The following is a 24,470-nucleotide window of genomic DNA, read 5'->3' as shown; positions in this document are numbered from 1 at the left end:
CAAATTGTCTGGGAAAAAAAAAGATGTTCTCAGTCTTCTCAATCTCTGGGACTGTTAACCTGGAGTCTGTGGATAGAATTCAGGATCCAGGAACTTGAATGAGAAAAATTTCTTTGGATTTTTATTAAAATTTAACTGAAATTTAGCGTATCATTCTATTATGAATGTAACTGTGTTCGTTGGTTTCCCTATTCTCCCGTGACCCTACCACCTGATGCTCACAGCCCAGAGTAGCCCCCTTCCCCATTGTCCCACAATGGTCTTGAGTGACCAGTAGGATATAGAAGAAGAAGTGAGGTCTGTTACTTCTGAGATTAAGTTATGAAAGACTGTGACTTCAATCTCTAACTCTTGTTCTCTTGTTCTATCACTTACTGAGGAAAGCCAGCTGCCATGTCCTGACGTGTGACAAGGACCTCAGGCGTCTGGCCAAGAACCGGCAAGGAGCTGAATTCTGCCAACATTCACATGAGGGAGCTTGGAAGTCCATCCTCCCGCCTTCAGATAACCACAGTTCTGACCAACAGCTTGACTGCAACCTCCTGGGAGCCTTTGAACAGACACACCCAGCTAAGCCATTCCTGGGTTCCCAACCCTCAGAAACTGAGTGATCGTGCTTATTATTTTGAAGTTGCTAAGTTGTGTTGTGCAGCAGAAGAAAAGTAACACAGTAGACAGCAAATACAGTAGCATTAGTAGTACCTGGGATTATGTCACCAATAAATCACCATACTTAGATATCAAATTACAGCTGTTGCCAAAGGAGCCAGTACATCTTTTGCAGGCATCACTACTTTGAACTTGTTTTTCATATATTAATAAAGTAGAGTGTGTATCACTTTGTCAACAAAATTGATAACTGAATTTTAATATGATGGATATCTTTTTATAATTCTATGTATCTATTTAGATTTTTCCATTTAAAAAATTCTTCTGAGAGATGGTTCATAGACTTCACAAAAATGGTGAAGAACCCTGGATGTGCAAGTTATGGTTCTTCCTAATGATGTTCAGAGGTAAAAAAAAAAAAAAAAAAACTTCCCCAAAACATAAATAAGTTCTGCACAGACCAGGACAGCATGATTATTCAAGTGCTGTTGTTATTAACTGCCCTCAGGATCACCATCTGTGGAGCTCAGTGGTCTGGGTGGTTCTTCTCTATGAAGGAGTGGTCCCAGGAAGAGATGAGGGGCCTCTGTATCAAATTTGCACTCCTCCCTAGCAACCTCAGCCCATGGTTTGCACCAGACATGGCCTGCCCCTTTTCATCCACTGTCAGAACTGCTCTTTTAACTAGCTGCCAACCCTGATGCTCATGTGACCTTGAGGCAGAGGAATGCAAGCAATGTGCTGACTGCCTGCTTGAACATCAGCACTGAGTGGCAGGAGGCAGGGGCTCCTTCCTAGGGCTGCCCAGAGGAAGGAGCTGAATGTGGGACTCCTAGTTGGCATTTCCTGGCATGGAACAATGGAGATCATTGCTTCTCTGCTTGATCCTCAGGAATCTGGATCTTCACTGTCTACAGGCAACGGGGTCCCAGGGACAGTCTCTCAGCCCTTCACGGAGGGATAGGGGACACCAAGACCTCCCTTTTCTTGATAAGAGTTTGGGTTCCTGATCTTAGAGTCCCCGGGTGATCAAACTAGAAGAAAGCTAGAAAATGTTGGCTTCCCTCCAATGTCAGTCCCACTTTATAGATGTTGTCACAGAACAAGAAATGTCATATGTTGCTGGGTGTACTGGCATATGCCTGAAATCCCAGCAGCTCAGGAGGCTGAGGCAGGAGGATCTAGAGAGACCCTGTCTCAAAATAAAATATAAGAAGTGCTGGGGATGTGGCTCAGTGGCTAAGTGCCCCTAGGTTCAGTCCCTGGTCAAAGAAAGAAAAAGAGAAAGAAAGAGAGAAGGAGGGAGGGAGGGAGGGGGGAGGAGGAAGGAAGGAAAGAAGAAACTTCAAGTGTCTTCTCAGGGTCACAAGATCCATTTGCTAAAAGCCAGGTCAAAACCTTGGCATCCTGATAGACTTGTCTCATGTCAGGAAAACTACTGTTTTTCTAAAAACCTGGCAGAGGGCCTGGGGCATACAAGCATATTGAAAAAATGAGCACACTCACTCTGTTTTGATTTTGTTTTTGTTTTCCTATCCCACCAACCTTTCTTCACTTTCACTAATGGACATAACAATGGTTTGGTTGAACCTCTTCATTTTAATTTTCTGTTTGTCAAAACGAACCATAATCTGCCTCCCTAGCTCTCCCTCCTTCTTTCTTCGCTCCAAAAATCTAAAAATCACTCATATTTTGGCATGCTGTTAGGTCACAGTAGTGCACTTTGTTGTCTACTTTGATATCCTAGGGTCGTTATTATTTTTGCTTTGAAAGGAGCCATACTCCAGTCTGTTATGACACCTCCTTGCCTAGGTTGAGCAGAAGGGACAAAGAATTAAAATTGCTGGGGATCATCTGTGACCTGGGATGAGATGGGGGGAGGAAGGACAGAGCACCCTGCTGTAGGTTGAGCCTCCAGGTATCTGAGGAAACCTGAGCTGAGGGCCTCACCCTGCATTTCTGCTGCCTATAATAGCACTATACATGTGGTACCTACAGTAGGTGTTCAACAAAGATCTGTTGACTTACTGATTGTAAGAGGAGGAACAGCACTGTGCAAGCTGACCTTGGCAGTGGCCTCCACAGGCTCTCCATATTTTCACCAAGAGCTGAGGTCCTAGCTGACCCAAGCCAGAGCCAGATCTCCAACATGCCTTTATTGCTTCAGTGACACGATTGCAAGGAACCCAGGCAGGACTCTGTGTTGCTTGTGTGGGCATGTATGTGCCTTGCCAATGTGTTCCTCTCTGGTCAGTTAATGGGAGCTAGCTGGAACAACATCAAGGGCGAAGCTGAGGGAATTTAGCCTCTCCATCTCCATTATCAGCAGGAACTAGGTCTTAGTCTTAAGGAGCAGCATTGTAGTTTTCAAAATTTGTCTCTGGGCTGAGGCTTTTCAATCAAGCATACTTCACTTTTAAATACATTTGTGTAAAAAATATATATGCACTAATACATAATGTATGTATAACACTAAGTATTATATATAAAGTATATCTTGTATAAAATTTAGAAATATTCTCATGAAAATCAAACAGAAAAAGTATATTCTATTTTAGCTTATTTCTTTTTTTTTTTTTTTACCAGTCTCCTCCAAATACTTGGATACATGCTAAGTTGATGAGTTCATGATTTGGATCCAATATGTGTTTTGAATTTCTATAAAATCCTTGGAAGGCTATGTCAGATGAAATCCTTTTTTTCCTCTTCTTCTTCCTGTGACATATTTGAGAGAGAAGGAAAAACAGAAGACAAACGCCACTAAGTAGTTTAAGGTAATGTGGTTTTAACAATTCGGATCAACAAATATTGACAGCCTACTACATTCCAGGCACTGAGAAGTGCCTTGAAGAGTCAGAAATTAGATGATAAATCTCCATAGGTGGGAATCTGTGCCTTCAGTTGCCTTGCATCTATTATACACAAAATAGATCAAATGCATGCACAAATGATAATGCATGTAGAAAGTGCTAGATGCCATGAATGACTCCTAACAATGTGCTTTGGAATGACAGCAATTTTGGTGGAAGAGAAGTGGGACTGAGATACAGTAAGTACAGGAATAGAGAGTTAAGAAGGTGGGAACAGTAATGAAATGATCAGGGGCATGCTTTTTGCATCGAACCTGCATCTCCCATTGAACCTGCATCTCCCATTGAACCACTTAATAGTCTGTCTGTCTATCTCTCTCTCTCTCTTCCCTCAGATTCCAGAGACAGAAAAAGTGTTGCAGAATGCTGCACTCAGTTGAGGAAGCAGTAAAGAGAGCGTTAACATTACCAAAGACCAGAGTTTACTCAGAGACCTGAAAAGGAAAGGTTGAGGGGCCCTCTGACCTAATTCTTTTTCATCTTCAAATCTCTTATTTCTCTGAGTTCTTTTCCATACCCCTGCCTCCTTAATGATAATGATAGATGCAAAGAAGAAATAAGGCAAGAGCATGTTCCTGAGTGTTGTGTTTTTGTCTTTCCCCCAGGCACCTAAGTACATCCACAAATCAAAGTACTCAGGAGAGTGGTGGCGGGGATGGCATGGTTGTGGTCCTTGATCTCTTAACCCCCTTCTTCCAAATGACACTGACATTCTGGAGTTTGCACTTTTGGGGGGCAATTTTTCTTCAATATTATGCTTCCTGTTTTCCCTCTAACCATGAGGTTATCTATTTTACTGCCAGATATTATTTCCTCCTTCCTTGCATTAGCTTATTTTAGTTACTTATTCTTTCCTGACCATTGCTGGTTTACAAACTTCCCAAGTATGTCCCCTTTGGCACTTTTCCATTCATTTTACTTCTTAACCCCTATTTTGTGCAGTGCCCATAAAAATGTATATGTGTTATACATATAAAACCCATTCCCCGTGGGGCATGCTTCACAGAAAGCGTATCACAAAGCCCCATTCATCACAAGCCCACTGAAACCTGGCCCCAAAAGCTTGCTTTAGGACCTCCCTCCTGAAGGCAGATTCTATTTAAAGCAGCTGGAACAGCATCCTAAGAATGGAATCTAACTCCCTCTCTCCCTCAACTGCTTATTTGTCAAGTGAGATAATGTGTGTGAAGAGGCTTTGAAAACTTTAAAACATGTGCTGTGGTAGCTGTCCTTGCCTGTCCTTGTGACAGTCTGTTTGCTCATGCATTCATTGGACAAGAATTTATGGAGCACCTTCTATGTGTCAGGTAACGGAGATAAAATGTCAACAAGGTAAGTGTGACCCAGGATGCAAAAAGAGAGAAGGAGAGAGGGAGAAGGAAAGAAGGAAGAAAGGAAGGAATTAAGAAAGGAGGGAAGGGAGGGAGGAAGGGAGGGAAGAAGGGAAAGAAGGAGGGAGGGGAGAACCATATAGTTTCTAGCCTCATGCTTCTTACAGTCTAGAGCAGAATGTGAATGCCATTCAGATAGCTATGAAATTACCACTGGGTTCGGCACTACAAAGAAAAGGTCCATCATACCATATAGTAGGGAGTGGTCACCTGATCCCGTCTTGGGAAATGTCAGGGGTTAGTCGCCCTGATGGATCTGAGAACTGGTGGATGAGAAAGGGCTAACTAAGCCCAGGTGATGGTATCTGAGATAGCTCTTTTACTACACCATGAACTTCTTGAAGGGCAAGGCCTTTACTACACTTCATTCTTTATTCAATCTATAGTCCCTAGTTCATGTTTGCCACACAGGAAGGTTTCAATAGATAAATTTTGAATGAAGCATATTGCTTAGGAAACATTGTGTGATGAACTTGCAGATTTACTAACATAACAAGTCAGAATGCAGAGATGTACTTTCAGACCTGATATTTCTCATGATGCTTTTTTTGCTTTGCCGTTGGGATATATGGATATATATTGCTAGAATTTAAATGCTTCTTTGGGTAATGCTGAGTCTTTGGGGATAACTGCTCTTGTCTAGACTCACTTGTTTTTCTCTTGGATAGTGTCTAGAATGTGAAGGGAACACCAGTAGAGTAAAAGGGTCTCAGGCCCACCAGATTCCTCCAGTGCTAGGTGGTCTTGATTGTGGAGAGCCTGATCTGCAGTGGGCTGTTGCTGGATTCTTTCTTGATTTAGTAGGGTCCTGTGGTTTTTTTCCTGTTGTCTCTACAGGATAGATTCTCTGAGTCTTTGTCATTCCAAATTGTTCTTCCCCAGACTTCATTATTCAGTCATCTCATCCCAACCATGTGTCCTCAAGGATGACCTGTTGGGTGTTTCTGTCACACAGGAACTAGGGGGGACCAGGAGTACCATCTAGATTCTCTGTCGGGCCCCACTGCCTTCAACTCTGCTGACCTTCTCCTTGTTGGCACGGGGTTGATTACACAAATACCTCATGAGGATTTCTAACAGGAAGTGAAATTAGAGCCCAGAACAGAGAATTAAGGACCCACATGTCTGAGAGTTTTCCTAGCTGAGCATTGTCAACCTTTCTTCCACAGCCACCTGGAGCCAAAGGGAGAGCCCTTTCATTATTCCTGTATATCCCAATCCTCTTTCTGATCAAGGATTAAGCATCATGAACTGGCCTTCATGGAAAAGTTTATCTGACCCAGAAATTATTCCCTGATATAGAGGAGCATGCTCCAGGGATGATTCTTGTAACATTAAATAAGAGATGATGGATTTGAAAAATTCTTTGTTATAAATCTGATTTTCAGCTCTTTTTGGAAACTATTTTTAATGTCAGATGATAACAAATCTAAAAGGGTGATGAAACTCAAGGGCATTAGTCTCTTAAAAAATGGGATTGCAAGTCCTGTCCATACTTCCCACATGCCTTTAATAACAAGGCCCCCCAAATCAGTCTCAGGGACACAGATACATCAGAAAGTTATACACTAGGATACAAAAAAGAAACTTCTGTTAAAAGTATACCTTATTGTGGCTCCATGAGAGAAACAGAACATCCTAAACCTTTGACTCTTAGAAAGTAGATGAGAAGAGGGTCATCTACATCAGAGTGGTGGTCTGTGATGATGTCACCTTGGATTTTTGTTGCTTAATAGCTGACTCTTTCTTTCTTTCTTTTTATTTTTACTGGATTATTTTATTTTTTAAAATATTTAATTGATTTTATTTTTTAAATACCAGTGAAATGCATTACAATTCATATTATACATATAAAGCACAATTTTTTATATCTCTGTTTGAATATAAAGTATGTTCACACCAATTCATGTCTTCATACATGTACTTTGGATAATGATGCCTATAACATTCCACCATCATTGCTACCCCCCCTGCCCCCTCCCTTCCCCTCCCACCCCTCTGCCCTACCTAGAGTTCATCTATTCCTCCCATGCTCCCCCGCCCCCATTATCGGTCAGTCACCTTATATCAGAGAAAACATTTGGCGTTTGTTTTTGGGGGATTGGCTAACTTCATTTAGCATTATTTTCTCCAATGCCATCCATTTACCTGCAAATGCCATGACTCTTTCTATTCAACTACAGGGGGTGTAGTTTATTTACAAATAAAGCCTACTGTCTCTCACTTCTTCCCATATTCATACAGAGGACACCTTAAAAACATCAAAATGCAGACCACAAGGGACAAGCAGTAGCTCATTGGTTGTGGTCATTGCCCAAATCATCTGGGATAATCATGTGACTGGCTGAACTTTTCTCCTTTCAAAATGGAGATGAAATCAAACCTAAGAATTCAGGTCAGACAATCTAACATAAACATCTTTTTATTTTTTAAATTTTTTATTGTTGGTTGTTCAAAACATTACAAATTTCTTGACATGTCATATTCCACACTTTGATTCAAGTGGGTTATGAACTCCCACCTTCACCCCATACACAGATTGCAGAATCACATCAGTTACACATCCATTGATTTACATATTGCCATACTAGTGTCTGTTGTGCTCCGCTGCCTTTCCCATCCTCCACCCTCCCCCCTCCCCACCTCTCCCCTCCCCTCCCCTCCTCTCTCTCTACCCCCTCCACTGTATAACCCTGAGGGTCTCCTTCCATTTCCATGCAATTTCCCTTCTCTCTCCATTTCCCTCCCACCTCTCATCCCTGTTAAATGTTAATCTTCTTCTCCTGCTCTTCGTCCCTACTCTGATCTTAGTTACTCTCCTTATATCAAAGAAGACATTTGGCATTTGTTTTTTAGGGATTGGCTAGCTTCACTTAGCATAATCTGCTCTAATGCCATCCATTTCCCTGCAAATTCTATGATTTTGTCATTTTTTAATGCAGAGTAATACTCCATTGTGTATAAATGCCACATTTTTTTTATCCATTCGTCTATTGAAGGACATCTAGGTTGGTTCCACAGCCTTGCTATTGTGAATTGTGCTGCTATGAACATCGATGTAGCAGTGTCCCTGTAGCATGCTCTTTTTAGGTCTTTAGGGAATAGACCAAGAAGGGGAATAGCTGGGTCAAATAGTGGCTCCATTCCCAGCTTTCCAAGAAATCTCCATACTGCTTTCCAAATTGGCTGCACCAATCTGCAGTCCCACCAGCAATGTACAAGTGTACCCTTTTCCCCACATCCTCGCCAGCACTTGTTGTTGTTTGACTTCATAATGGCTGCCAATCTTACTGGAGTGAGATGGTATCTTAGGGTGGTTTTGATTTGCGTTTCTCTGACAGCTAGAGATGTTGAGCATTTTTTCATGTACTTGTTGATTGACTGTATGTCCTCCTCTGAGAAGTGTCTGTTCAGGTCCTTGGCCCATTTATTGATTGGGTTGTTTGTTCTCTTATTGTCTAATTTTTTGAGTTCTTTGTATACTCTGGATATTAGGGCTCTATCTGAAGTGTGAGGAGTAAAGATTTGTTCCCAGGATGTAGGCTCCCTATTTACCTCTCTTATTGTTTCTTTTGCTGAGAAAAAACTTTTTAGTTTGAGTAAGTCCCATTTGTTGATTCTAGTTATTAACTTTTGTGCTATGGGTGTCCTATTGAGGAATTTGGAGCCCGACCCCACCGAATGTAGATCGTAGCCAACTTTTTCTTCTATCAGACGGCGTGTCTCTGATTTGATATCAAGCTCCTTGATCCATTTTGAATTAACTTTTGTGCATGGCGAGAGAAAGGGATTCAGTTTCATTTTGTTGCATATGGATTTCCAGTTTTCCCAGCACCATTTGTTGAAGATGCTATCCTTCCTCCATTGCATGCTTTTAGCCCCTTTATCAAATATAAGATAGTTGTAGTTTTGTGGATTGGTTTCTGTGTCCTTTATTCTGTACCATTGGTCCACCTGCCTGTTTTGGTACCAGTACCATGCTGTTTTTGTTACTATTGCTCTGTAGTATAGTTTGAAGTCTGGTATCGCTATACCGCCTGATTCACACTTCCTGCTTAGCATTGTTTTTGCTATTCTGGGTCTTTTATTTTTCCATATGAATTTCATGATTGCTTTCTCTATTTCTACAAGAAATGCCGTTGGGATTTTGATTGGCATTGCATTAAACCTATAGAGAACTTTTGGTAATATCGCCATTTTGATGATGTTAGTTCTGCCTATCCATGAACATCTTCTAAGATCTTCTTCTATTTCTCTCTTTAGGGTTCTGTAGTTTTCATTGTATAAGTCTTTCACCTCTTTTGTTAGGTTGATTCCCAAGTATTTTATTTTTTTTGAAGATATTGTGAATGGAGTGGTTGTCCTCATTTCCATTTCAGAGGATTTGTCGCTGATATACAGGAATGCCTTTGATTTATGCGTGTTGATTTTATATCCTGCCACTTTGCTGAATTCATTTATTAGCTCTAATAGTTTCTTTGTAGAGTCTTTTGGGTCTGCTAGGTATAGAATCATATCATCTGCAAATAGTGATAATTTAAGTTCTTCTTTTCCTATTTTTATGCCTTTAATTTCTTTCGTCTGTCTAATTGCTCTGGCCAGTGTTTCGAGAACTATGTTGAACAGAAGTGGAGAGAGAGGGCATCCCTGTCTTGTTCCAGATTTTAGAGGGAATGCCTTCAGTTTTTCTCCATTCAGAATGATGCTAGCCTGAGGCTTAGCATAGATTGCTTTTACAATATTGAGGTATGTTCCTGTTAATCCCTAGTTTTTCTAGAGTTTTGAACATAAAGGGATGCTGTACTTTGTCGAATGCTTTTTCCGCATCTATCGAGATGATCATATGGTTCTTATTTTTAAGTCTATTGATGTGGTGAATAACATTTATTGATTTCCGTATATTGAACCAGCCTTGCATCCCAGGGATGAATCCTACTTGATCATGGTGCACAATTTTTTTGATATGTTTTTGTATCCGATTCGCCAGAATTTTATTGAGGATTTTTGCATCTAGGTTCATTAGAGATATTGGTCTGTAGTTTTCTTTCTTTGAAGTGTCTTTGTCTGGTTTAGGTATCAGGGTGATAACATAAACATCTTAAAGACAGGAAGTCTAACACGTTGCAAAGATATTAGTGTGGGTTCTTCCTTCTGATATTATGATAACAACAACAAAAAGGCTTTATTTTTTTTAAGTTAAAGAATAAAATGTTGTAAAATCTTCCCAATAACCCAGTGAAGTACTTATAATTATTGTTTCTTTTTGCAGATGAAGAAATTGATACTTGAAGAGGTTAAACGGCTAAATCAAGGTTCATAGGCAGGAAGCACATAGTAAGTAGAGTCAGGACTTGAGTTCAGGTCCTCTGACTCTTGGGTCTATTTTTATTTCACCACACAAACCATCATAACTTCCTGTAACTGTATTTTTTTTTTCTTTTCCTCTATTTTTTTCTCTTGTGTGATTGATCCCAGGGTCTTGCACATGCTAAGCAAATGCGCTACCACTGAGCTACACCCAACCTTTTTACAATTTTTTTATTTTGAAACAGAGCCTTTCTAAATTGCCCAGGTTGGCCTTGAACTTGCAGGTCTGCCTCAGCCTCTGAGTAACTGGGATTACAGGCATGTACCACTGCTCCCAAGGTTTTTTTGTTTGTTTGGTTGGCTTTTTTTAAGACTTTTGTTGGCAAGTTAATTGTCAATGTTCTCTAAGCTCCTATTACGTAGGAATTGGCTTATTAGTAATTTAAATTATGCTATAAAGTAATCCAACTCCTACTCTATTGCTTTAAGCCATCTGTTTTGTGATGATCAGAGTTTTAGCCTAATGGGGACAAATTGAATCAGAGTTTGTTTTGTTTTGTTTAATGTTAGCTTAATACTGGATATTACTGGGAAGCATTTGTTCCAAACTTCAACTGGGTCACCTGCCTCATTTGTGTGCAGGGCAGACACCTGCAAAGTTTGTCTTTCCAGGATCTTTGTCTGTGAGAAAACAGAGAATGTGCAACTGACAACCTGTCTTCCCACTGTGCTCCATGGGCCAAGCCAGGAATAACAGAGGAGCAAGAAAAACGTTGCCAGAAATGCATTTATACTTCAACCAATTTGCCTGGGTCCTGTTTCTTTTCTTACATAACAGTCCGTAATAGTTTTATTAAATTGTCCAAATCCACAGAAGAACGTTTAAAAAATAATCATAATAAGGGGAAGAGAAGGAAGAAGTACTTATAATTAATATACTGTCTTCACACACTCTAAAGCCTTTGTAGAAATAGGCTCTTCAACCCTGAGCCTGGAATCTCCTGGTCACAGGTTCTGCTGAGTCAGGACAGGCCACATACCACTTCTACCCTCTTACTTTTTCTGATATACCACTTTACTTAGGCAAACCATTCATTGGTCTCTCCAGAGTGAATACTCTAAACAATAATTCATCTTTATTCATTTAAAATACAATTCTGTAGCTTATGTATTTTTGTCTTCTCTAGTACTGGGGATTGACGGGGAGAGGGGTGTTCTCTACCACTGAACTATGTCCCCAGTCCCTTTTATTTTTTATTTTGAAACTGGGTCTCACTAAGTTGCTGAGGCAGACCTCAAACTTGTCATCCTCCTGCCTCAGCCTCCTGAGTCCTGGGATTACAGGTTTGTACCACTAACACTGAGCAAATTTATGTCTTTATTCTTTGAAACTAAATTGACTTCTAGAATCAAGAAAATAAAGCTACCCAAATCCATTTGGCCATATGTGAAAGGATATTAATAAACTTGAGCTCTATCTGGCCAGAGCTATTTCTACCACATTCCTGCATGTGACACGAGAGTCTGAAATTTCTTAGCATGATTCCATTCATGTTGTTTCTTGAGAGCCTTTAGCAAAATGTTTAAACATGCCAGAAAAGCTTTATTTATTTTTTCACACAATAGAGGAGATTAACTTCAGCAATCACAATTCCCATTTTCTACAGAAGTCTGGAAGATAATGCCCAGAGCAGGACAATGGGTGCCAGGGTATCTGGAAAGAAAATACAAATTGGTTCAGTCATGAAGCAATTGTCAAACCAAACGTGAGTCGATCTCAAACATGTCTCTGACTTGCATTTTGCAGTCCCCAGTTTGTGCATTTACTATGAGGACAATTGGGTAGTTATGATGAAAGAATTCACTTTTCTAAAGGGATGGTTTTCCAAAGTAATTGGTTTTTAAAGGGGAAGGTAGTCAAAACCACAGGTCATTAGTGATCAATTCCCATACAGTTTCTTGGGTCCTTAAGGGTGAGCAGAAGCGTTGTTTGGAGCAGGAAGGGGCATTGCAGAGGGTAGGAGAGCTGTTTCAGTTCTTTCTAAAATTAGCCCTATTTCCTGTCTCCAGTCTTTGTTCCCATTATTAGTTTTCTCTGTTGAGAACCAAAAAGCAAAACATACACAGCCCCTGGACTTGCCACATTTATATGACTTATAAGAACATGACCCTAAACATGAAAAAATTCTTACCTTTCCTCCAGAAAGTGTTTATAAAAAAGTCACGGAACTTGCCTCATATTGAGTGAAAAGAAGAAACATTTCCTCTCCAGCAAGCAGTACCTTTTGACTTACAGAGGCTTCAGGAATTAAAATTCAGATGAGCACAAAAGATATCCCCCACTGCTGCTGATGCCAGCACCTTTGGCCAGACCAGAGCTTCCTGGGGGTATGTCTTTCATTGGCAGCATAAGTTTCAATGGGAGTTGGCAGGCAACAGCTATTTGAGTATCTAAATCTAAAGAGCATTGAGTCACAAGTTGGAATTCATAAGGCACGTTGGTATTATTCTTGCTTTCAAAGCAGATTATAGGATCAAAGATTAAGAACATAATTTTCCTAACTCCTGGCCATAAGAGAACTTCAATAATTAAACTCCACATTAGAAATCAAGTGTAGAGAATGGAGATATTATTCTCTCAGAATGGAATCTTTAGGAAGAAAAATATACATGATCATTTGGGAGGAAAGAAATTGTATATTGTTTATCATGCTTAGGTCTAATATGGTGGTTTAAATTGTTATAGATGCTGTTATGACTCCTTAATCATTACATTTGATGATAGGGACATAGAATTATTAATAGTTTGGGAATTTTAAAATATATCATTCGAAGTGACCCAAGGTTCAAAAGTTTGGTCACATGGAATAGTGCCTAAATAGTCCTTAGAAATAATACTTCATACTACTGTGTACCTCCTTATTTTATAGCTCTTAAATTAGCAATTCCAGAAGATTACCTAGAAAATTATTCAGAATTCACACACCTAAAAATAGAAGTTATATTTAAGATGCGCCATCTGCCTCATCAAGTACCTTAATGTTAGAAGTTGAATCATCTTCAAATTATGATTAAATTGAGTGCAGATAATATAATGAATAACTCAGTAGCCCAATACTTAAATAAAATCTGGGAAATTACTTATTCTCTCTCACTTTTCATCTGTAAAATATAAAGAATACATACACCTGCTATCTTAGAAAATTGGTATTACATTTGAAAAGTTTTCCCTGAATATTATTGTAGTACTAATAGTAAAAACATTTATTTAGCTCCTTGTGTCTGGGACTCTGTCATTTTCATGAAATGCAAAATTAAGTAAGACATGGATCTCTGCCTTTAAAAAAGTCACCATCAGGTGACAAAAGCAAATCATATGCAATTCTAGACAATCAATTAAGATACAATGTAGTAAATGTTATAATGAGGTTACATACAAGATACTGTGGAAATTATCAGAATTCCACCCTAGAATCTTAATATGGGATTCAGAAATTAGTCATTTGACATGAAAATCTGGTCAATCATTTGCTCAGGATTTTAACCTGGCTCCTAAGTTTCTTGCTTAGATTCTGCAGTAGAGACTAGCTGTATAAATTTTGAATCTCTAATATTTAATGCACTAATAGCTAAGATTGTAATGTCATCTTGACAAACTGACCCCATTATCACTGGCCCTCTTTATCTCTGGTAATATCTTTGCCACTCTGATACAGTCTCTCTAGCTTTCTGTTGATTTATGTTAGTGTGGCATGTTTTCCCTATCTTTTTACTTTTAGCCAGTTTACATCTTTATATTAAAGTGGATTTTTTTGTGCACAGAACATAATTAAATTTTGCTTTTTAATCCAATCTGGAAACCTACATTTTAATTGGCATATTTACGCCATTTACAATCAATGCAGTTATTCACATGGTTGGATTTAAATCTACCAGCTTGCTATTTGCATTCTTATCATCCTGTTGATTTCCACTGATTTGTGAAGAAAGGATTCCACCCCTCATCTATGGATTGACCAAACACCTGGCACCCAAGACTGACAGCAGCAGTGTCAGTCTGGGGGAGGAGAAACTGCCCCATATGGGGCTGGACCTGGGTAAAGAAGCAGGGCCAGGGGAGGGCGGGCTTTGTAGTGCAGGAGGCAGGGTGAGCCCTGGTTTCTATGGAAGGATACGATTGGTTTGTTCTAATAATTCTGTGGGCTTCCAGAAAACAGACACTGAGCCTACCCCCAAGATAACAAGAGGGTTATTCAGCTGAGAGACCTTATCCATAAGAGCAGAGTGGGTAGCACAATATGGTCAGGTCATTAGAGAACCCCCTGGTTTTAGATAGCACATAGCTAGGCCGTAACAGAGTTTATATAAACACACACCAATTTGGACAAAGACTCATCTCCTGTAACTTGTAGGCTATTCCTAAAATCCATTACCTTTTGACCCTGCTCTTAAGTCAAACTTTTTTTTAAAGTTCTTTCAAAACTGGAAACAGAATTAGGAATGCTGAAAGCATTGTTGGGACAGTTCCCAGGCATGTTGCCTTGTTCAGAAACTGGAAAGATGAGGAGTCTTCTCAGCTGCCTAGGGCTTGTGGCTGCCCTGTCTCCAGGCCAGGGTTCTTGGGACCATTCAGACCTGTGCCTGGCCTCCTGGCAGCCCCCCATGATGTGCTGGCCCAGCACATTTACTGACCTAAGGAAACCATCATTTGGCTTTGTCAGTCATTCTAATTTAGAAAAATAGAAGCCAAATGACCACACTTGATGAAAATACAGATCTACAATGAAATAAGGAATCTATATCTGTTTATGAAAAACACTTTTGGGAGGATGAATTGAAAACAGTTATAACTAGAGATATACACAAAAACAGATACATGATGTTCTATGTTGTAGTAAAACTGGTATTAAAATATCTGCTGTATTTACACACTCTTAATAAAAATAAAATGATATAATTAAACGAATATCTTTTGTTGTGCTTTTACATGCAGTGATAGTCTTTATTAAAATGTTTTAAATGCTTAATGATGACATTTCAAATATACAGCAAAATACCAAAAATATTAACTGATATTCATGTACTGGTTATTACCATATTAACAGATGTCAACATTTAGCTTTATTTGCTGTAAAGTCAAGTTTGTCTCTTTTACTAAACAACAAATGGAAAGCATTCAGGATAAATACAATACACCCATCCGATCCCCTATCTCATTCTCCAGAGGTAACCTCTAGCCTAAGGTTAGTGTGCTTCTTTTCATGTATGTATGTTCAAACTTTTATTATATGTTACAAGTATATCCATAGGTGATAAACACCCTAGTTTTATGTGCTTTAAATATTTATATAAATATTAGGAAACGTGGTGCATTTTCTTTTGTAAATGCTTTTCTGAACAACATTTTAAGGGGCTGAGAATGTGGTTCACTGGTATAGCATTTTCCTAGCATATATGAGGCCCTGGGTTCTATCCCCAGCAACACACACACACACACACATACACACACTTACAAAAAAAAAAAGCTACACTATTCTAAACATACTATCCTCAGTCCTCAACTTCTCCCTTTCTACTGGCTCCTTCCGTCCATCTTTCCACATACTCTTTCATCTTGAACTAACAAACAACAAAGACCTTCAATTGACTACCTTCCCTCTAAATTCTGTCCTATCTCTCTCATCCTTCAGAGGCATTCTTCTTTCTTTGAACCTAATTTTAAAATTGTACTCTAGACACAACACTGTTATTTAAAATTTCATAGTGAATATATATATTACATTTATATCCTAAAAAATTGTGAATTTGTGTCTCCCCAAAGAGATACATCTGAGCCCTAACTCCCCTCCCCATATCTTTAAATGTGATCCTATGTGACAAAATGAAATCAGATTCAAATTAAGTCATTAGGATGCTCCCTAATCCAATATAACTGTTGTCTGTATACGAGGGGAAGTAATGGCACAGAATGCTGTGTGAAGAAGGAAGCAAAGATTGGGGTAGGACTTCCATAAGCCAAGATACACCAAAAATTCACAGAAAACCAGTAGAAGCTGGGGGAGGCATTGAGCTAATGTCTCAGAAAGAACCATCTGTTTACTTGACCTCAGACTCCCCCAGTATGTTTTGTTACTTGAACCAATTAATTTTCAGTTCTTTGTCATAGCAACCTACAACACAGATATCGCCTCTATCTCCATTACCAGATTCTGGTGGCGCCATCCCCTGTCTACTCCTTTGCCACGTCCCCTCGCACTCACTCCTCACCTCATTGATAACTGACTTCCATGCCCAGCATCCTCATCAAAGCCACCAACGCCAATCCCAGGAGGACATCCCTCCAACTTCTTTGTAACATTTTATATTCTTTCTTCTTGCAAAACCACTATCTTTTCTTGACCCCCGGCACAGAGAGCCTGAACTTTTCTCCTACTTCTCTGTTTCCCTTAGTATCCTTGGGATCTTTTTTCCACTGTTCTTTAAATGGAAGTGTCCTCAGGGTTCTATCCAAGCCCTCTTATCATCATAGCCTCTCTCAGAGGAATGTTTTCCATTTCTAATGACCCTGAGTATCATCTGTAATTGGAATCTCAACTTCAGACCAATCTCCCAACTTTCAATCCCCATCATGATCAGAGATAGAGGGAAAGGAAATTTCCTGGGGGGAAATTAGGGTTCTCTCAACAGGTCTAAATAGCAAGAATCACAAACTTCACAAAGCAGATGTGAGGGCTAAGGGCTGCCTGAGAAGGAAGCCTCAACTTCCTCTGTGTCCATACTCCACCCACTGTCCCTGTCTTTCATCAGATTCCCAGATAGAAGCACCTGGCTTCCCGGGGACTCCCCCTTGCTTGCCCCGGAGGGAAGCTCTAACTCCACTACTGGGTTTGAAGACTATTCATGGTCTGTTCTTTGCTTTCCTCTCACCCTGGCTTTGCTTTCTCAGTCACTTCCTGTGTGCCGCCTTAAGACTCCTTAAATTAAGTTTCTCAAAGGAATGAAGATTCCTGGTCTCTGGGCCCTGAGCATGATAGCTTCCAGCTGGCTGGGGCAGGGCACTTCCTTTTCCACCTGGCTGACTCCAGCTCTTCCAGTGGTCTCAGCCTGCATCTCCACTTCCTTTGCCACGTTTCCTTGCTCACCTCAACTCCTCCCCAATTGATTATTGTGGCTTTGAGGTCCTCAGCACCCTATGCTTCCCCAGGTCATGCACACACACTGTGAATCATCCCTGTTTACTCTCCTGTGTCTCTCACTAAGCTAAAAGCATTTTCAGTGCACAGCTATCTTTGTAAAGCATTATTTGTTAAAAATCGCAGATTTTCTTGACCTAGTACAGGCCAGTGTTGACCTCAGTACTCTTGATATTTTGGACTGGATAATTGTTCTTAGAAGAGCCATCTGGTGCATCATAGAATGTTCAATGGCACCTCAGCCTCCACCCACTAGATGCCAATCATATACTCCACCTGCCTCAGTCATGACAATTAAAAGAATATCTCCAGATGTTGCCAAGTGTCTGTTGGGGGCAAAAAAATTGGTCCGATTTGAGAACCACCGGTTTAGGTTTAAAGTGGGAATTGGGTATAAGGATGCTGGTGACAACAGGGAACCCAGAAACTATCCTTCATGTAGCCCCTAGAATCTAAATATAGAAGTTCAATTCCAGGGCTGGGGTTGTGGCTTAGTGGTAGAGCATTTTCCTGGCATGTGTGAGGCACTGGGTTGGATTCTCAGCACCACATATAAATAAATAAATTAAACAAAGTTTCTTTTGATAATTAAATATATTTAGAAGAAGAAGAGGAGTTGGAAGAGGAAGAGGAGGAAGAAGAAGAGGAGCAACAACTCCTCCCAGGAGTGTGATATTTGTGGAATATGAAGAGCAAGGTGCAAACAGCAATTTCTGATGCCCAAGGATTAGGCAGAAGGCCTCAGAAGATACACAGGAGAGAAGGGCTTTCACCTGCTGGAAGCAAACAGGAATCAATATGGTGATCTATGCATAGTAGACAGATAAAAACGGGAATTTGGGCAGATGTGCCAAGGGTAGACGTTTGGGCAAGAAGTCTGGACCCTCCGTTGCATGGTTGCAAAGGAGGCTGCTGCAGTGGTCTCAATGAGAACTGTAAGGGCCTCTGACCGCAGTCTTCCTCTGTCTATTTGTGGTAATATTGGATAAGTCTACTTTTTAATCTTTTTTATTTGGTCACTTGTTTCTTTTTGTAGGAACAAAATGCTGGCAAGAAGGAAGGAAACTAGGGTGTTTCAATTTGATATCCTGCTGTTAAAGACTAGGGGAAATGATTGGATCTGTGAGAAGAAACATTGTAATCAAAACGTAAAAAGTTAGACAACTTGGTTTTTCTTATACCTTGTGTTATTACATAATATTCTTTCAAATTTTCTTATTTTGATACTCTTACCTAGGTGAGGCAGAACTGCAAATAGTCTCAAGACATATATTCCTCTTTTTTCCTTAAAAATGAAATACTAATTTTTTTGTTGAGCTCATAGATTTTGGAGCAAGGTTTTATAGGTAAGGTTACTAGATATGGTAAGGAAACTAACTTCTGGTCATATACAATGTGTGATACAGAGTGTGATTCTCAGAAGGTTTTTTTTATTGGTTGTTCTAAACATTACAATGCTCTTAACATATCATATTTCATATATTTGATTCAAGTGGGTTATGAACTCCCATTTTTACCACGTATACAGAATGCATAGTCACATTGGTTACACATCCACGTTTTTACATATTGCCATGCTAGTGTCTGTTGTATTTTGCTGCCTTTCCTATCTCCTACTATCCCCGCTCCTTTCCCCTCCCCTCCCATCTTCTCTCTCTACCCCATCTACTGTAATTCATTTCTCTCTCTTGTTTTTTTTTTTTTCCCTTTCCCCTCACATCCTCTTATTTTTTTTTAATTTTTTATTGTTGGTTGTTCAAAACATTACAAATTTCTTGACATATCATATTCCACACTTTGATTCAAGTGGGTTATGAACTCCCACCTTCACCCCATACACAGATTGCAGAATCACATCAGTTACACATCCATTGATTTACATATTGCCATACTAGTGTCTGTTGTGCTCCGCTGCCTTTCCCATCCTCCACCCTCCCCCCTCCCCACCTCTCCCCTCCCCTCCCCTCCTCTCTCTCTACCCCCTCCACTGTATAACCCTGAGGGTCTCCTTCCATTTCCATGCAATTTCCTTTCTCTCTCCCTTTCCCTCCCACCTCTCATCCCTGTTAAATGTTAATCTTCTTCTCCTGCTCTTCGTCCCTACTCTGATCTTAGTTACTCTCCTTATATCAAAGAAGACATTTGGCATTTGTTTTTAGGGATTGGCTAGCTTCACTTAGCATAATCTGCTCTAATGCCATCCATTTCCCTGCAAATTCTATGATTTTGTCATTTTTTAATGCAGAGTAATACTCCATTGTGTATAAATGCCACATTTTTTTTATCCATTCGTCTATTGAAGGGCATCTAGGTTGGTTCCACAGTCTTGCTATTGTGAATTGTGCTGCTATGAACATCGCTCACATCCTCTTATATGTAATTTTGTATAACGATGAGGGTCTCCTTCCATTTCAGAAGGTGTTTTGTTTTTTTTTTTAATTTTTATTGTTGGTTGTTCAAAACATTACATAGTTCTTGACATATCATATTTCACACTTTAATTCAAGTGGGTTATGAACTTCCATTTTTACCCCGTATACACATTGCAGAATCACATCGGTTACACATCCATTGATTTACATATTGCTATACTAGTGTCTGTTGTATTCTGCTGCCTTTCCTATCCTCTACTATCCCCCCTTCCCTCCCCTCCCCTCCCCTCTTCTCTCTCTACCCCATCTACTGTAATTCATTTCTCCCCCTTGTTTTTTTTTCCCCTTCCCCTCACTTCCTCTTGTATGTAATTTTGTATAACCCTGAGGGTCTCCTTCCATTTCCATGCAATTTCCCTTCTCTCTCCCTTTCCCTCCCACCTCTCATCCCTGTTTAATGTTAATCTTCTTCTCATGCTCTTCCTCCCTACTCTGTTCTAGTTACTCTCCTTATATCAAAGAAGACATTTGGCATTTGTTTTTTAGGGATTGGCTAGCTTCACTTAGCATAATCTGCTCTAATGCCATCCATTTCCCTGCAAATTCTATGATTTTGTCATTTTTTAATGCAGAGTAATACTCCATTGTGTATAAATGCCACATTTTTTTTATCCATTCGTCTATTGAAGGGCATCTAGGTTGGTTCCACAGTCTTGCTATTGTGAATTGTGCTACTATGTACATCGATGTAGCAGTGTCCCTGTAGCATGCTCTTTTTAGGTCTTTAGGGAATAGACCAAGAAGGGGAATAGCTGGGTCAAATGGTGGTTCCATTCCCAGCTTTCCAAGAAATCTCCATACTGCTTTCCAAATTGGCCGCACCAATTTGCAGTCCCACCAGCAATGTACAAGTGTACCCTTTTCCCCACATCCTCGCCAGCACTTTTTGTTGTTTGACTTCATAATGGCTGCCAATCTTACTGGAGTGAGATGGTATCTTAGGGTGGTTTTGATTTGCATTTCTCTGACTGCTAGAGATGGTGAGCATTTTTTCATGTACTTGTTGATTGATTTTATGTCCTCCTCTGAGAAGTGTCTGTTCAGGTCCTTGGCCCATTTGTTGATTGGGTTATTTGTTATCTTATTTTTTAATTTTTTGAGTTCTTTGTATACTCTGGATATTAGGGCTCTATCTGAAGTGTGAGGAGTAAAGATTTGTTCCCAGGATGTAGGCTCCCTATTTACCTCTCTTATTGTTTCTTTTGCTGAGAAAAAACTTTTTTGAATGGAGAAATCAAATTCTTCGTTCTCTTTTGCAGTGGCTTGAATACAGACAATGGCTAGAGCTTAAGGAACTGTCTTGGGCCATGAGGTGAAAGCACATGTTAAGAGCAGGAGGGGGCTATAGCTCAGGGGTAGAGTGCTTGCCTAGCACATGTGAGGCACTGGGTTCGATCCTCAGTACCATATTAAAAAATAAATAAATAAAACAAAGGCATGCTGTCCATGTACAACTACAAAATAATAATAAAAATAATAATAATAATAATAATAATAGAATGGTAGAGCAGCAGCAGAATGAAAGCCTAGTTCTCTAACACTAAAGAAGAAGAACCAGGCCAACCTTTTCGGTAAAGGGTCAGATAGTAGATGCTTTCAGCTTTGTGGAGCATATGGGTCTCTGATATAACTAACCAATGATGCCATTTAGAATGAAAACAGTCATAGGAAATATGTTCCACTAAGATTTTATTTATGGACCTAAAAATATGAATTTCAATAATTTTCCCATATCCCAAAATATATGCTTCTATTGACTTATTTTAAACCATTTAAAAATGTAAAACTAGTTCTTAGTTGGAAAGCTGCGCGAAAGAAGGCTGAAGACTAAATTTGTCAGCCCCTACTAGAGACCCCCATACAGATTGCTTTTCTTCAGGCTCTATTTACAGGAGAAAGACACTCTTGTTCTGGTAGATAAAGCTTGCTGTGATCCACAGAAACAGCCCTACTTACAGTAAGTGGATGCAACCTGTACCAGTCCTGTGCTAGGGCTGTTTCTGTGGATCACAGGGCTCTGTGGCTTGCTCCTAAGGCTCAGACTTGGAATTCTCTTTGAGGATCTCCCTCAGGCTATTGGCCTCAGGAAGGAAAGTTAGAAATGCATGAGAATGCATATGCCCTGAGGACAGCCCTTCAGTAGAGGGCTTGGCTGTCTTGGCTGACTCTACACTTACCTCTTTCAATACCCAGCTCTCTTGCTCTCTGTGTGGACAAACTCAGCCAGAACTTAAACTCCAGAGCTCCCTGTAGGGTCAGGTGGAAACTTCCCTCTTCAGGACTGGGCCTGACATTGCACTCTGGCTTGGCTTCCTCCTCTTGCAGTCCCATTTCTCCTCCTCTTTACTATGAGTACCTCCTTTACAAATCAGTGACAGAAGCCTGTGTCAGGGACTGCTTCTGGCAAATCTTAAGAAAGTCTGTAGTAACTGTCGTTGCTCAGTCCTTTCTTCAGTCTCTGATGAAACAAAGAAACTGCAACCTGCTCTTAAATAAATAAAACCCCAGGGTCCTAGGGTATAGCATGCCTGGAGAAAACAGGGAGTTCTGGTATCATTTGGCTTGGATTGAAATCTAGTTTAGCATTTCTGAACCTCATCTGTACAATGGAGCTAATAATAACATCTATGGCAAAAGGTTGTTTTGAATCTATATGGAATGTTATAGCACTAAACATATCCAGCACATCATAAATATTCTATAAAAGACAGCTTTTAGGGGCCAGGGTTGTGGATTAGTGGTATAACACTTGCCAGGCATGTGAGAGGCACTGGGTTCGATCCTCAGCACCACATTAAATAAAATAAAAATCTGTCAACAACAAAATGTATATTTAAAAAGGTAGTTTTTATTAGCACTATCAATAGTAATATGTTGTCCATGGCACTTGGAGGACACAATCACTGCTGTTTGCAAATTCTGGCAGAACATTTTCTTTGTAAATAATAGAGGAGCAATTACTATCAGCTGCTCTGTGAGGTGCTGATCAATAGCCAAATAGGGTTTTCTACTGTGTAATAATACTTGAATATTAGCACTACTAATTACAATGTCAATATTAAGTAAGAGACACAGCATGAATGGAAACTTCAGTGACAAGTTAGGTAAATGGCTGTGCTCTGAACCAGGTACACATGAGCCATAGTCCTAGACACACTTCTTTCTGATTCTATAAGGACATTACAATATTTATCCACTCAGGTTGCCAAAACCTATCTCCTGAGGTTATTGTGAAAGTTAAATAAACAGTACATATAACACTGATGGTCACACCCCACTGGGAACTTACTGTGAATCAGGCACCGTGCTGTTATCATCCATAGGCTGACTCCATGGAAGGGAAGGGGACAGATTCCAAACATCGCTGAGACCTCTATCCTGATGGCAAAAGCAGCAATGGTGTCAATTCCCAGAGGATAAACTTTTAGAAAATAATCATCAGATTCTTTCCTTGGGTCAGCTTGCTAGAAACCAACCCCATAACTGCCAACCATCGCTAAATAAACTGAGCCTCTTCCAGGGCCGCTGAAACTCAGAAGAGTCCAGTCTTCTCACACGCTCTTTACCATGCTGGATCCAAGCAAGTTTGAACCCTGCACTGTCCAGTCTGTGCCCAGGTTGGCCCTGCTGGTGTTTGTACAGCAGTGACCATCACTTGTGCTATCACAGAGCTCCAGGCGTGGGGTGGGCAGACTATCAGAGCTCATAGGTAAACAAATCTCTTCTACACAGGACACCAAAATCTCACCAAAGAGCCCTTTTGCTTTGCTTAGGGAGAGAAGAGAAGAATAAAAAGAGAAAACCACACACTCTGAGGGACACCATAAAATACTTCAGCCTGCCTGACTTACCAACTTGGTTTAACCAAATAAGAACTCTCCTTATTTAAGCGTTTAATAAATGACCCATAGGAAGATTGTGTTTCCATGAGCTAGGGACTTCTTATTTAGTGGCAGTTTGTGTGTGTGTGTGTGTGTGTGTGTGTGTGTTTGTTTTTTTTAATTCAAATTTTCTTCCCCCACCACATTCAGCAATTGCTATCAGATGCTAAATGTCTGTGGTCACACACTCAGCTTCCTGTTTATAAATGTGCTCTGTTTTCAGTGAGCCAGCAGTTTCTTGTTCTGCACAGAGGTATGGCAAGCCATGCTGGGCCCAGGAGTTCCAGCCTACTTTGTAGTGGCCCAGGGTGCTGGACTGTGGGGGCTCTCACACTGTAAGCAACTGTTCATAATAAAGGAATTCAGCCCAGTGAGCTTGTTATAGGCAGGACTGTTGTCAAAGATAAACAAAGCCAGGCTCTCATTAAAGTGGTAAAGTCAGATTTTCGTCAGGGGTAACTATTACAATAGGGAAAAGAGTCCAGTGTGAACTGAACTCAACTTGGACTTGTCAGACACAACTGGGAATTTTTAAGGGAAAATGAGGGAGCAGGGAGGAGAGGCAGTGAGGCTCAGCAGGGTTGTCTGTGGGGATGTGATTGGGCCAGCTCTGGTGCTGGCCGGCCCTTAAGGAAGTAAGGATTCTGTTCCCCCAGAGGGGCTCCATCCCTCCTGATGATTACATTGAAAGGAGTAGCTTTCATGTCCTGGAGAAAGACACTCTGAATTGCAAGAGATACATGTGCATGGCAAAGGTCACAGAGAAAGGATTCACAATCATAAGACC

General features: G+C 40.2%; 1 long non-coding RNA gene across 1 annotated transcript; it reads right to left on the bottom strand.

The window, feature by feature from the left end:
* Positions 1 to 11,759: 11,759 nt before the first annotated feature.
* LOC117794843 (uncharacterized) lies at positions 11,760 to 23,424 on the bottom strand. The gene is made up of 2 exons (XR_004618721.2): positions 23,092 to 23,424; positions 11,760 to 11,891 (listed from the first exon to the last, which is right to left on the bottom strand). It is a non-coding gene; the product is annotated as an uncharacterized lncRNA (long non-coding RNA).
* Between the last annotated feature and the right edge of the window lie 1,046 nt (positions 23,425 to 24,470).

This window comes from Marmota flaviventris, chromosome 5 (assembly GCF_047511675.1).
Source record: "Marmota flaviventris isolate mMarFla1 chromosome 5, mMarFla1.hap1, whole genome shotgun sequence".
Taxonomy (NCBI): domain Eukaryota; kingdom Metazoa; phylum Chordata; class Mammalia; order Rodentia; family Sciuridae; genus Marmota; species Marmota flaviventris.
This window is presented reverse-complemented; position numbering and strand designations above follow the sequence as displayed.